At 49.2% G+C, this 12718-nt stretch overlaps 1 long non-coding RNA gene and 1 other non-coding gene across 2 annotated transcripts; one reads left to right on the top strand and one right to left on the bottom strand.

Annotated features, from left to right (window-relative positions):
* The first annotated feature begins 7945 nt into the window (after positions 1–7945).
* On the top strand, positions 7946–11575 carry LOC127042134 (uncharacterized). Its single transcript, XR_007771863.1, has 3 exons — positions 7946–8008; positions 9053–9102; positions 11157–11575. It is a non-coding gene; the product is annotated as an uncharacterized LOC127042134 (long non-coding RNA).
* A 102-nt stretch (positions 11576–11677) lies between these two features.
* On the bottom strand, positions 11678–11751 carry TRNAT-AGU (transfer RNA threonine (anticodon AGU)). Its single transcript has one exon. It is a non-coding gene; the product is annotated as a tRNA-Thr (tRNA).
* Between the last annotated feature and the right edge of the window lie 967 nt (positions 11752–12718).

The following is a 12718-nucleotide window of genomic DNA, read 5'->3' as shown; positions in this document are numbered from 1 at the left end:
TCTGTAAATAGCTGCGGGAACCCTGGGGAAGCGGCGGGGCTCCAGTGGCTATTTAAAGGGCCGGGAAGTTAGAAGCAATGGGAGTCCTGGACTTTTTAAATAGCCCCCAGAGCCCCGCAGCCATACCCCAGGGCTCCAGCAGCAGGGCTCTAGTGGCAATTTAAAGGGCCTGGGTTCCAGCCCCTGCTGGGAGCTCCAGGCCTTTTAAATTGCCCCCTGGGGAAGCTGGGCCACCCTGGTACAGCGCACTGGCTTTTGCTGGTACTGAGGCTTGGGTGCGGGGTCCTCTTAGGAGCGAGGCCGATTCAGGGGAATTGGTTGAATTGGCCTAAAGCCGGCCATGGTGGCTGGGATTTAAAGAGCTCTGAGCTCCCCGCCCGCCTGCCCAGAGCCCTATAAATCCTGGCTGAGGCTGAGATTTAAAGAGCTCTGGGCTCCCTGCGGCTGCAGGCAGCTCAGAACCTTTTGAATCCTGGCCGCGGCTGAACTTTAAAGGGCTCTGGATTCCCCGCGGCTACGGGCAGCCCAGAGCCCTTTGATTCCTGGCTGCGGGACGCACAGTGAGACTTCACGTGCCGCACGTGGCCCGCGGGCCGTATGTTGTGCAGGCCTGGCATGGAGGGGCAAAATAGGTAAGAAATTTCCATGACCTGTCACTAGCAAATAGTAGCCACCATGGATCCTGCCAGAGGTGGCTACATCTTAGCACTGTGGGAAGCAACCCTTCACAGAGACCATTTGTCTTGTGGTTTGGGATACTTCTCAAGACATGCTGCACTCAGAGTGACCCCCTCATCCTGTGCCAGCTGGAGAAAAGAAAAGGGGCCAGTCAACTCTCCCACTACCAGCTGCGAATCACTGATCCCCAAACAGGGGGAGGCCTCTGGCTTTGATGTGTATTAAATATCAGGCTGGTCTCTTTCTTTGGCAAATATCTAACAGAGCTAAAAGAGGGAACAAATGATTCTCAAAGGAGAGGGGAAAGACAATCACTGGGAAATTTAATCCCCTGCAACATCCAGAATGGAGAGCGACTCAGGGCAACAGGTTCCCCCGAAGGAAGAAGTTTTTGGGATTTAGAAACAAGGAACAGCACAAAACTCGAGAGGATTGTTAATTGACATTTGATAATGACACAGAGGGAAAACCTGAACTTTCAGATCAGTGTTCAGAAATGAAAGACAAAGGGTGGAAATCAGAGATTTTGGATCCATTTTGTAAATTATAGAGAGGAAAGTGGAAAATCAGAGGGATTTTATATCAGTTGTTGATAGGAGGTAAAATCTGAGTGTTTCACATGAATACTTGATAAATGAATAAAGAGGAAATGGGAAACATTTGCAAACATTTTGTATTCAATAATCTGAGAAAAGGTGTAAATCTGAGTTTTTCTTAGTATTTTATAATTAGAGACAGGAAAATCTCAGGGCATATTCAGTTAGAAATAGACAACTAGAGAGAAGTGGGGCAAATGTTTAGGTTATTTTATTTGAATCTTGAAGGTTTGCAAAGAAATTGTGTCACAAACTGCATATTTGATAACATGAGAGGAAAACACCAAGATCTGAGAGGAGAGAGTCACTTTCCTGTCAGGGCCCAGTGATCCCTCCCCCTCCCCCTCCCCCTCCGGGGTCTCTCACTCACTGGGGGCTCCAGGCGGGGCTGGTGCGGTCAGAGCCTGGGGCTGCCTAGGGGGCAGGTCCCAGCTGGAGAAAGCCCCCCACCCAGCCAGGATAGGAATGTGCTACTGGTAGCAGCCTGGGGCTGGACCCTCTCTATGGGGGACACTTGCTCCCCCCTCCCCATCCTGGCCCTTCCCACGCCCTGTTGCCAGCAGAGAGTGGCCCCCCCAGCCCAGCCCAGAGGTGTCCCTGTCTCAGGCCCCCCGCAACCTCTGCCCATTAACCCTTTGCCCAGTTCAGAAATCACTCGGGGGAACCATTTTCCACCTACACAAGGACAAATCACTGCAGGTGAAAATGGGGGGAAACACCCCAAACCTGAGATCTGAACTGGCCATTGGCAAAGGGGAGAGAAAATGGGGCACAATGGGGGGAGGGGAACAGGGAACTTCTCAGGGGTTTGAGGGAAGGAGGGGTCACCCTGGATGTTGCTTGTTGCTCTCTAGGGAGAAAGAGGGCAGGACAGGAGAGGAGGGGGGTTCCCACGGTGGGGGCAGTGGTAATTCCGAGGGGATCTCAGCCCCCCCTTTTTCTCCCCGCTCCTCGGGGGTCACCTGCTCTTCTCCCCTCGCCCCCCGGCCATGTCCCGGCTGCACAGACATTTTCCATCCATCCCTTTCCCAGGTCTCCCCCCGCTGCAGCCCCCGCCCAACCCCACGCAGGGGCTGCTAGGTGTAATGCATATTCAGTAGGGATTTCTCCCCTACTAATGCTGGGGTGTCCTTCTCCTATAGGTTAGTCTACTAATGATCTCATCTTGGTGCCATGTGTGTCAGTTCATTGCCATGGCACTCGTGTGCTCAGACATCTGAGGATGCTCTATAGAAAAGCTCCTTGAGTGAGGTGATCCACAGGGAGTAGCTCAAAGCTCCAAAGTGCCTGGCCAGGGGCAGGACATTAGCACAGCAAGGGAGGGGTGTGGCAGCGACATCACAAAGGCCTTTTGCAGGACCTCACTCTATTGGTCAAAGACTATTGGTGAGCAGGTGGTGACCTCACAGAGAGATCCTGACATCAGTCAGGGGCCAGGGAAACCTCAGAGACCCCTGTGGCTTTGCTTCAGTAAGTCTCCTTCTCCAAGTCTGTCTTTGAGGACTGAGAGAGTATTCAGGTTCACAGACGTGAGCGCCAGGAGGAACCTCTTTCCAGTTTTCTCCTTCCCTTTTCGTGATTTTACTAGAAAACAGTCGTCCCTGTTTAGAAGGTAAGAGCCTCCTGGAGGTTTGAACCCTGTTCAGTCTGATTCATCTGGTGACAGTTGAATTCTAGGCATGGAAAACACGAGCTTAAGGAGGCAGAATTTTATTCCGCACTTGGGATTTTGTCCCTTAGAATCATGGGGACATTAGGGTTTGTCCTTTTTGTTTCACCTTTTCCTCCATCCACCTGTCCCTCTCTCCTTTCTCTTCATCTCTCCTTTTGTCCTTTCTCCTGTTCCCCTCCCAACACCAGGACGAGTGTGTGCGTGTGTGTTGCGGGGGAGTGCTCTGCAGCTCTCACTGTGGGAGTTCCACCCAAAAAAGTGAGGCTGAAATAGTGCTCGGGCAGTCAGGGCTGGATTAACCTTTTGTTGGCCCTGGCACCAAACATATTTGTGGGCCCCAGTGTAGTCACTGTGGGCTCTGAATGTGGGCCTGGTGGGGCAGTGCCATTGGTGCCTTCGTATACCCGGTACTGAACCTCAGAGACATTTTTCATTTTGATCACACACCTCTCCATGACTATATGCATTGCCATACACAGCTCCCTCAGCCCGCGGGTTTTCTTATTGAGCTGTACACCCATGTGGGTTTACCAGTGTCCACAGTGAGCAGAACTTTCATAGTGACCAAGGAAACTCCCCACAGATTTATCTCTTTCCTCATTCAGACCTTCTCTAGCCATGTCTCCAGTACCCCCTCCCATGTCACCAGTCACTGCATGTGGTCCTAGTCTCAGCTCAAAGTCCTAAAGCCAGCAGACACCTGATCAGTTCTGACAGATCCCTCCCTCAGCCACCATCCTGCCATGTGAGTAAGCCAGCTGCAAACACCATTTCCCCAAAGTGAGGACTTAGCCCTTGGGAATCTGAAGACACCAGCGTCTCTCCCTCTGCTCCCATGTACATGCTAGTCTGCTACCTGGTCACCACCACCTCTCCCCATACTTGTTTTCTTTCTACTTTGGACATGCTCCCAACCATCTGGAAGCTCCCTCTGCAAGCCTGACCTGCTCCCGCCTTCCCTGCTCCCCCGACATTCCTTTCCTACTGGTGACCTCTGTTCCTTGAGGTTAACTCCAGTGTCTTTAGGTGCTCTAGCTTAATGGCCCTAGGAGTCATAGAGCCACTTGTAGCTTCTCTAGCTACAGCCATGGGGCAACTGCCAGAGGCCAGCCTTAGACAGCTGCAGCTACTAGCTGCAGGAACGGAGGCAATGCCAAGGCTGAGCATGCTTGAACCTTGCAAGGGCAGCACTAGGGACTCTAAATCCTCAGCACTGGCCCTAGGCAGCTGCAGACTCTGGAGTTAGGCACTTTCCTCCTCTAGGTTCCTGCATGGTTACAGAACTGCAGTAAAGTGGAACAGACAAAGAACTTATAGACTCATAGGTCAGAAGGGACCAATCTGATCATCTAGTCTGACCTCCTGCACAAGGCAGGCCACAGAACCCCACCCATCCAATTTTATACAACCCCTATCCCAGGATTGAGTTTTTGAAATCCTCAAAAATGGTTTGAAGACCTCAAGCTGCAGAGACACCACCAGCAAGCGACCCGTGCCCCACGCTGCAGGGGAAGGCGAAAAACCTCCAGGGCACCTTCCAATCCGCCCTGGAGGAAAATTCCTTCCCGACCCCAAATATGGCGATCAGCTAAACCCTGAGCATGTGGGCAAGAGTCACCAGCCAGCACCCAAGAAGGAGTTCTCCGCAGCAACTCAGTACCCATCGCATGCAACATCTCCCCGCAGACCATTGAGCAGACCTGTCTGGTGGTAGTTCAAGATCAATTGCCCAAATTAAGGATCCTATCATAACATCCCCTCCATATACTTATCAAGCTTTGTCTTAAAGCCAGGAAAGTCTTTTGCCCCTACTACTTCCCTCGGAAGGCTATTCCAGAACTTCACTCCCCTAATGGTCAGAAACCTTCGTCTAATTTCAAGCCTAAACTTCCTAATATCCAGTTTATACCCATTCGTCCTCGTGGTTACATTAGTACTAAACTTAAATAATTCCTCTCCCTCCCTAACGTTAACCCCCTTGATATATTTATATAGGGCGAGCATATCCCCCCTCAGCCTTCTTTTGGCCAGGCTAAACAAGCCAAGCTCTTTGAGTCTCCTTTCATAAGGCAGTTTTTCCATTCCTCGGATCATCCTCGTAGCCCGTCTCTGAACCTGTTCCAGTTTGAATTCATCCTTCTTGAACATGGGACACCAGAACTGCACACAGTATTCCAGATGGGGTCTCACCAACGCCGTATACAACGGTACTAACACCTCCTTATCCTTGCAGGAAATACCCCGCCTGATGCATCCCAAAATCGCATTTGCTTTTTTAACAGCCGTATCACATTGGCGACTCATAGTCATCCTGCTATCAACCAGTACCCCAAGGTCCTTCTCTTCCTCCGTCGCTTCCAACTGATGCGCCCCCAACGTATATCCAAAATTCTTATTATTAGTTCCTAAATGCATGACCTTGCACTTTTCACTATTGTATTTCATCCTATTTCTATTACTCCAGTTTACAAGGTGGTTCAGATCTTCTTGAATAGCATCCCTGTCCTTCTCCGTGTTAGCAATACCCCCCAGCTTCGTGTCATCCGCGAACTTTATTAGCACATTCCCGCTCTTTGTGCCAAGGTCAGTAATAAAAAGGTTAAATAAGATCGGTCCCAAAACCGATCCTTGAGGGACTCCACTGGTGACCTCCTTCCAGTCCGACAGTTCACCTTTCAATACGACCCTCTGGAGTCTCCCCTTTAACCAGTTCCTTATCCACCTTACAACTTTCATATTCACTCCCAGCTTTTCCAATTTAACTAACAGCTCCCCGTGCGGAACCGTGTCGAACGCCTTACTGAAATCTAGGTAAATTATATCTACCGCATTTCCTTTATCTAAGTAATCCGTCACCTTCTCAAAGAAGGAGATCAGATTGGTTTGGCACGATCTACCTTTAGTAAATCCGTGTTGCAATTCGTCACAATTACCATTGACCTCTATGTCCTTAACTACTTTCTCTCTTAAAATTTTTTCCAAGACCTTACATACTACAGACGTCAAGCTAACAGGCCTATAATTACCCGGATCACTCTTTTTCCCTTTCTTAAAAATAGGAACTACATTAGCAATCCTCCAGTCATACGGCACAACACCCGAGATTATCGATCTTCAGCTTCTGTGATTGGAAGATGTCTGGATCCATCTAATAAGACTGTCCTACATAAATGAGGAAAGTTGAGGTGCCTTTATTATTCTTTTGTTCCATTCTTTGTTTCTATGGGGAATTTGCCAGTGCAATATCACTGTCTTCCTTTTAAACAAACAAAACTAAAAAAAAAGTGTAATGGCTGTTGAAAATAGCAATTCCAGCCCTCGTTAGCACTGGGAAGACCCCAAAGTTTGTTGCTCAATTTTCTCCTACTTTTTCTACAGTAAATGACAGTGGATCAGCATATTTGATTTGGGAGAAATGAAGTAACAGCTGCCCAAATTGAGCTTGAGCACTCCTGATTTTGAGGTGTTCAGATCTGGAAGGCAGGGGCTAGATTCCCTTTATGAATATTAGATACATCTGGAAAGGAAAAGTCCATTTCTATTTTCATGGCTCAGAAGTGGAAATCCTCCTGTCCTGTATCTGAAGCTGTCCAGGTCCAGTAGAGCCTCCCCTTCCTTACTTACTATTTTACCTTCTGGGGGGATCCGCATACCTCCCTTGCCCAGCTTCAGATAGAGAGGGGCCCTGTCCAGTTAGTCCACCCAGTTCCATCTTTGGGGGCTGCCAGGCGTGGTCACACCAGCATCCCTAAGCCTGTCTGGGGAAGTCTTCTGAGGGTGGTACCTGGGCCAAAGCCTTCTACTCCTTGGTCACACCTCTTCCCTATTCACAGGTGGCACCTGCTTCTAGCAGCCAGCCCCACAGCCACAGCAAGCTGCAGCACATGGGAGTCTCACAGCTTCCCCCCTCCCTTTCCTGTTGATAGCAGCCAAGGGAATGCTGGGAAATGTTCCTTCTCTGCTCCAAGGCAGGGAGCTGGCCAAGGAACTACAGCTCCCAGGGCCCTGTGAGGTCTGAGCTCCCCTACTGAATCCAGGCTGCTCTGAGGCTCCCTTTCTGCAGAGGGGAGGAAGTTACTGTTACAGGTCCCTTCAGAGCTTGGGCCTAGCACTATGTCAAATCTAGTACTGCTCCCAACTCTATCCAGCTCTGCTGCTGGCAGGTTCCCTTCCCATTCTTTTTGTTTTCTACCTCCTCTCCAAGGAGAAGCTCTGCATTGTTCTTGTGTGGGGAATTGAATCCAGGTTGCCTGGGTGAAAGCCAAGAATCCTAACCACTAGACCACGTGGGACTTCCATAACACATTTACGTGTTCATATTCAATAACACAATTAAACGTAGCCATTCAAAGTAACCATTTAAAAGAAGCCCTTCAAAAAACTTCAAAAACAGACTTCAAAGAGAAATTGCAGAGTTACAACTGATCTTCAAACTTAACACCATTAATTTGAGCTTGAAGAGGGACTGGGGGTGACTGGCTCACTACAAAAGCAATTTTCCCTCTCTTGGTATTGACACCTCCCTGTCAATTACTGGGAGAGAGCCACATCCACCCTGACTGAATTAGCCTTCAACACTGGTTCTCCCCTTGTATGGTAACTCCCTTTACATCATGTTCCAATATATATTTATGCCTCTATCTGCAATTTTCACTCCATGCATCTGAAGAAGAGGGCTTTTTACCCACGAATGCTTGTGTCCAAATAAATCTGTTAGTTCTTAAGGTATCACCGGACTCCTCGTTGTTTTTGTGAAATAAAAGCAAAATGCACTCTAAGCTGATCTTAACCCTTTCAATGCCCTTACAAACTTAGATGCTTCTCACCACAGGCCGGCTGGTGGCTTTTCAGCCAGACTCTCCCCTTTCGTCAGCGCTTCAGTTGCTTGGTGTGGGGGTGTCTGTAGATGTAGGTGGACGAGAGAGACAAAGCATGGCAAACGTCTTTGCTTTTATCATGTCCTTTCTTCCCTCTTGGCTTTGCTCCCCCTTTAGAGTCAGGTGAGCATCACTGCGTCTCTCCAAGCAAGTCTGAGCAATTCCCCTGGGGTGTCCTCTTGCAGGTAAGTGATTGCACTGTAGCTCCTTTGCTGAACAATGGCTGTTGATGTGTTGTTTGACACCCTCTCCGGGTGTTGGTTACTTTCCTTGCTGTTGTCACTGGGGAGCTAATATTTGGCTGACTCCCCCACCTTACAGCATAGTGATAACCACACTGCACAATTCTCATAACTTCATATGCATGAATGGTAAACATCTATGGGTAGAGAAATGACTTTCAGCAGATCATATCCTTTCCCATGATGCCTTACAAGGCATGCTTTGTATATAAGATCACGATTATATGAAAATGAGGAATATGGGGGTTACAGCACACTCCCCTAAAGGTACAGAATGTCACACTGAGATTCTATTTTCATTTGTTATGTAACAGCATTAAAGAGATCGAATGACTGACCAATGGCATTTTCAAGTGCTAAAATAGCAAGCCCTGTTGGTCTCTCATTGGCCATCAGCGACTGAAGATACGGTTTAATGAGCCAGAGCTTCAAGACGAGGGAGGCTCTGTCCACTGCCTTCCGTTGCGCTGCTGGGCACCAAGTCCCTGGCGGTCAATATGTGAAGCTGGGAGAAGAGAGTGGGGTGGCAAGCGGTGGTAGAACTTTTGCCACCAGGGTCTAGCTGTCTAACTTCCTCTTCGTACTGCTGGGCCCCCGTTGCCTTCAGGTAACATAGGAACTAAGGCAGGAATAGGGTGAGGAAGCAAGTAAAGCCGAGCAAGGAAGGCAAAAGTTAATCTTATCTTCATGGGCAGCTCGCAATGACGTCCTTTTTCTGTGCCACAGCTGACAACAACATCCCAGACAGAAAAGTAACAGGCCAAAAAGAAACCTAGCAGCTGCTGAGACAGTTCAGTTGGGAGCGTGCTAGACTAACAGGCTCTTCTAACCTCCTTTATGCACGGGCGGGATGTTTTCTGAGAGTGCAGCAGTTCCTTTAACTGCCACGAGTCCCTCATTTCGGGCTATGCAGCTGGAAAAGACAGCATGGGCTTCTGCACCGAGTTGGACCACCTGACCTTTCATTCTTCTCTTGCTCTTTGTCAGCAAGGAGAAGAAAAAGAAGCTCTCCCTCAAGCTGGAGTCACACGGGCGAGGTAAGGACGACCTCCTGAGTGCTAGCTCCAGTCCTCTGCCCTGCCAGCTGACCTATCGAGGGGCTACCACCACAGTCTCTAGATTTGTCCATCGGTCTGTGCCAGAGTGAGCAACAGCCAAGTGGGTGGAGTTTCTGTAGTGTAGTGGTTATCACGTTTGCCTAACACGCAAAAAGTCCCTGGTTCAAAACCAGACAGAAACATGCTGGCTTCCTTTTCCCAGATCCCCTTGTTGTTCAGAAAGGCCACTCCTCCTATTGGCCTGTCCCTGGGATAACTCCAACCCCTGCATGACAGAGGATGCTGACAGCAGTGGAGAAAGCACCTTGGTGTCAGGCTGGAGAACCTAGAGTAGTTAGGCCAGTCACCATTTGGAGGCTTGTGGCTTGGCCACCTCTGCTGTTGGAGGTTGGCCTATAGAGGCTCTCACTTCCTGCTGGGCTCCTTTGTGTGACTGGCCAAAGGAAAAAGTGAGGCAGGAATGGGGCAATAGAGGAAAGTTGAGCTGAGGAAGGCAGGGAAGAAGCTGTGCAGCTAAGTGGGGTTAGTAGAGCAGCACCCTTCATTCTGCAAAGCCTGGGGAGGTGCGGTTGGCTGCTGGGAGGCAGAATCCTGTGCCTGCCTCTTGGCTTCCCAGGGGTGGCTACTTGCAGCCCAGGAGAAGAAGGGGGGTTCTGGGTGAAAGGAAAACAAGCAAAGCTGAGTCCAAGTGGAGAATGGCGGCTCCTTTATAGCCAACCTGGGAGCGTGACTGATGTTTTTAGAGGTGGAGGCTGGGCTGGCTGTGAGCAGCTGGGATCCAGGAAACCCCCACCTGCCCTTCTGGGGGCTGAAACCATGGAGGTGCGGTTGGCTGCTGGGAGACAGACCCCTGTGGCTGCCTGTTGGCATCCCAAGGATGGGTCCTTGCAGCCCAGGAAAAGCGGGGTTCGGGGGGGAAGGAAAAGCAGCAATGGTGAGGCTGAGTGGGCTCCTTTCTGGCCGAGATGGTGGGCTGTGGTGAGTCTGGGAGTTGCCTGTAAGCCATAAGTGGACGTAGTGCAGTGAAAACCGCTGCTCCATTCTGATCGACCTGGGGGCACCATGGATGACTTGGGAGTGGGGGCAGGGCGCTGGCTGTGAGCAAATGGGATCCAGGAAGCCCCAGCCTTCCCCTCTAGGGGCCGAGTCTTCTTCTTCTCTCCTGCCATGGGAGCCCGGCCTTATGCCTGCCCAGCATGTGCAGCAGCTCGAGCATTAAGCCTTCCTGTGTGCATACAGCCTAGTGTAATAAGGTGTAAAGTTTAGATTTTGAATTTATCTTTAATTTCCATGGTAACTTACTTTGATCTTTTATTCCTACCACTTATAATCCTTAAAACTCCATCTGTCTGTAGTTAATAAATCTGTTTTATGCTGTACTTAAACTGGTGTATTTTGCTTGAAGTTCTTAGGAAATCTCAGCTCCATTACAAGGCTGGTTCATGTACAATTCACAGTGAGGGAGGGGTGGACCCTGCGTAATAAACTCACACTGATCAGGCTTCTGATTAAGGCAAGATGGTATGATCCAGGGGTGCAAGGCTGCAGAGCTGTGTGGGGGCGACTCTCTATCATTAGTGTTATGAGTGGCTGCAGAAGCATTCATGTAATTCAGTTGGCTGTGTCCCTTCCTACGGATGTCTGTGTAAGTGCAATATCTGCCAGAGATTCACAGCTTGTCTCAGCATCACATGTGTGAGAGGGAGTCCAGGTGGTGGGACAAAGGGCTCAGGGGTCCCACTGTTCAGGTTGCATCCCGGAGATCCCATCAAAGACTTTCAACAACCACAGCGGATGCTCACTGAGAGAGAGAGAGATGCCAAAATAGTGATCTCCAGTGCCTGCAGACATCAAACTATCAGGAATTCTGTGCACAGAGAGGCATTTTCCCTGCTAGTGGAAAATGCCTTTGAAAAAGACCCTTCTGTCCCCAGCTGTGGTCGTACAGTGCTCAGTGCTCTGTGTTGTGGCCTCAAGAGACATGGATGCAAGTTGAGTTACGATGACCTTTTCCTTGTCTCCAAGTTTCTTAGGTGCCTCCTTCCAACACTTGTCAGAAAAAATGACCGGTTTCTTTTACAAGCATTTGCATTGCAAGGCAGAGGCAGTCTTCTCTGCTTCCTCAAAAGATTGACCAAAAAGTGGGAGGAGTGGACACATTTGGCAAGGCACCACCACTGGGTTCTGCATCTCTAACCTCCACTTTACCTGGCAAGTGCCTCTGGGACTTTTCTCCCAGCTGCTCCATTTTTCATCAGTGACAATCAAAAGGAAGACGACATGACATCTGTGTGTGGACATCCCCAGTGAATCACAAGGACGTGTGGTGCAGGCTTTTATGTTGCAGCAATTGCAGTCAAAGCAACCACCATGCCAATGCCAGTCACAGCAGCCTTTTCATCAACTCCAGGCTTGTGATTTGATTCTTTCCAACGTTTCTCTCCAAAGAAGCCTTTTCCTTAGCAAACAATGACTTGGATACCAAGGGAGGTCTCTTCTGTTTCCTAGAAAGACACAGGAAAATGTGAGCAGAGGAGACAAAAGCTGTACAACAAGGCACCACTGGGAGTTGAACCCAGGATCTCATGTTTACTAGACAGGTGCTTTAGCCAGCTAAGCCAAGGTGCCTGCCTTGAGAAAGTACTTACAACTGTTCCCTTTGGTGGTCCAGGACAACACCTGCAAATTCCAAACTACAGACATTCCCCATTTCCCTCAAGACTTGCAAGGAAGAACTGGCAGGCCAAGCCAGGATCTCCTGGTTACTAGGAAGACACTTCAGCCAGCTCTTCCCAAAGATCACTATCTAGAGACCTTTAAACAGCCTCTGTAGATGTTCACTGACAAAGAGATGCCAAAATAGAGTTCTCCACTGCCTGCAGCCATCACACTACCAAGAGTTCTGCGCACAGAGAGGCCCCTGCTGGTGGAAAAGGCTTTGGTAGAGACTCTTCTGACACCAGCCTGTGCTCATATACTGTTTAGCACTTTGTGTTGTGACGTCAGCATCCACAGATGCCAGTTGAGTTGGAGGACATTTTTCCTGTCTCCACATTTGTCTAATGGCTCCTTTCAACACTTGCCACCAAAAAGACTTGTTTCTTTTGCAAGCAATGTACAGCTAGGCAAAGGCAGTCTTCTCCATTTCCTCAGAAGATCACCAAGCTGTGGGGAGAGAAGACACATTCAGCCAAGCTGGATGCTGAATCTCCTCTTTATTCAGCAGGTGTCTGTGAAGGACATAAATCTCCACCGTGTAGAGGGCAAGAATAGGAGTTTATTACACACAGCACTGGCAGAGTGTCACCTTGCTTATTAGGCTCAGAGACACTCTAAATTGATTACAATAGAATATGTAGATTTTCCATGGGTGGGGGAAAGTGACGGGGTAGGGAGTTCCAAACTCTGGGATAGGTTTTGCTGCAAGACATGATAAGCACAGTAGCCAAAGGTTAACAGGTTACATAATGTCTCCACCCATGGTCTCAAATTAGCAAGTTAACATTTCATGAATACTTTGATAAAATGTTATTAGTATAAAATATCTATGCTGAATTCTGATTTGAGGTCCATAGGAAAGGAGCAACTCCTTTGT

The sequence above is a fragment of the Gopherus flavomarginatus genome, unplaced genomic scaffold (genome assembly GCF_025201925.1).
Source record: "Gopherus flavomarginatus isolate rGopFla2 unplaced genomic scaffold, rGopFla2.mat.asm mat_scaffold_280_arrow_ctg1, whole genome shotgun sequence".
NCBI classification, from domain to species: domain Eukaryota; kingdom Metazoa; phylum Chordata; order Testudines; family Testudinidae; genus Gopherus; species Gopherus flavomarginatus.
Note: the sequence above shows the minus strand (reverse complement) of the source record. Positions and strands in the feature narration are given on the sequence as shown.